Source organism: Leiobunum rupestre, chromosome 6 (assembly GCF_980474605.1).
Source record: "Leiobunum rupestre chromosome 6, qqLeiRupe1.1.hap1, whole genome shotgun sequence".
Lineage (NCBI taxonomy): Eukaryota > Metazoa > Arthropoda > Arachnida > Opiliones > Sclerosomatidae > Leiobunum > Leiobunum rupestre.
In genome coordinates, this window is record NC_143389.1 from 12,260,200 (window position 1) to 12,262,389 (window position 2,190).

The following is a 2,190-nucleotide window of genomic DNA, read 5'->3' on the forward strand; positions in this document are numbered from 1 at the left end:
AGTCGTTTGTTATTGACGGAATGATTAAATTTTTGATAATGACTATTTCTGTTTACAATTTCCAAAAATGATTTAGTATTATAGAAAATGAAAAAAGTATTTTAAATTAAGTTGACGTATATCTAAACACGATTATTATCCTTAGACAGCAAAGTTTGCTGAGCAAACACGTCCCCTGAGTTCTAATAGACCAAGGCTTATTTTATTTTATATAGCGCTTTATTCAGTTTATATTAATTTCAGTAATCTATTGTAATTAGATAATTCTTTTGATTTTAGAAAACTACATTAACTATAAAGCCTTTAGATATTTTACATAACTATACTTATAATATATTTGTGAAGGTCATATCATACTGAATAAACCAATTCACATATTACATACAGGGAAACCAACCTTTATAAACCACCATCGAGTATAAAATTTTATTTTCGTATTTCTACACTAGATGACACCAACGTGGATATTTTGGCGCAAAAATTGGGGGGGGGGGGAATTAAATTATTATATTTATTATATAATTTAAGTGCTATTTCCAGCTGAAAGTTTATATAAAATATTTTAGAAAATATAGTTATTAAAAATTTCAGCTTTTAAATAACCACAATTTAAATTAGACTTTCGCTGGTTTTATCATTTTTGTTATTTCGGATTGTAAACTGATGGCGACATCTAGTAACAAGTAGATTGTTAAAAATGTACACACAATGGCGGTACCCCTGTAAAAGGGTCTTCTCCCTTCTTATATGCGTATTGGTGTATAATTTAATTTTATTAGTTAGATTTGAGACAACGTCTGAAAGGCGTCCTTTTATTAGTTAGATCAATCTCAACGCAAGATGTTTCTGGAAATGAAATATTATCCATTCAAATGAGAAAACGTAAACGTCCATCAAAATGCATATCATCAGGTATGGAAGTTATTACGACACTAAAACTTTCAGAAGGGGGGGGGGACCGTGGAAAACTGAAAGGAGGGCTGATCCGTAAAATACCGATAGGAACTTTGGGATCGGGCCCACGCACTAAATACAAGGGAAATTCAAATACGAATTTAATCGAGCCGTAAATGTATCGAATTTTTTTGTTCGGGATCCTTAGAGTCGGAATTGTTACAAGTGTAGGTAAATGAATTGAAGTCATTTATGCAAAAATATTAACTCTAAGTTTATTTCGTGCATACTCTTTGGTATCAAAAATCAAATCAATCAAAAAAATTTATAAGTCCCGAATATTGGTAAATGTTCTTACCTAATAGGAAAAAACAAGATGATAACTCCCCGAAAGTTACAATGTCATGATACAGTATGTTTTTCATCAGATAACCAGATTTTGGAGGAATGTAGGTTTATCTCTAGAAAGTTATTCTATAAAATAGTGGAAAGGATTAACAAGAAACTCAAATGACAAAAAGAAGTGTTTTTGTCAACCCGTAAAATACCCGGGTATTTATAACGCACGGTAAATACCTAAAGCAAACATCATGAATTTCTTTGTTTTATATTTTTTTAAATGGTTTAATTAAAATAACCCACAAACACACCAAATTATGCTCATATAAAATTTGAATTATAGGGAACCATAACTCCCTAGCTTTGGTCATGGCCGCCATTGTGGTTAGACATTTTTAACCATTAGTAAAAAGCATGAGTGAAGTAGTTGGACGTCATACTGTTAACTTCCTAAACCAGATACTAAGATATAAACACCCTCTGATGAAAGTTTTGTAAAAACACACGAAAATGACCAAATAATCAAAAAAACTTTAACTTTGGATATTTACCCGGGCATATGTAAATACCTATTTAAAAGTACCCTACCCACTTGGTATTTACTCGACTTACATCACTCAAAAAAGTTACCTAAATTTATATGAAAAAATGAAAAATCAGATAGTTGATTTTAAACTTTGGATTTACCAATTGCCTACTACAAATTGCCCTACCTTCGATTTTACTAATCTTTCTACGATATTCATTTTCCCACTAAATACTAAGTTCGTTTACGCAGGGACGTACAGAGGTTTTCTGGTGCTCTTGGAAAATTCCTGTGGGCTCCCCCCGCCTTAGAGTCCTTAAAACAATTTCAATGTTTATTCATTATTAACCCTCCCCCTACCCCAGTGGTAAAAATAGTACAATTCACCCAACTTACCAATGTATGGGCCCCTTCTCTTAGCTACATGACTC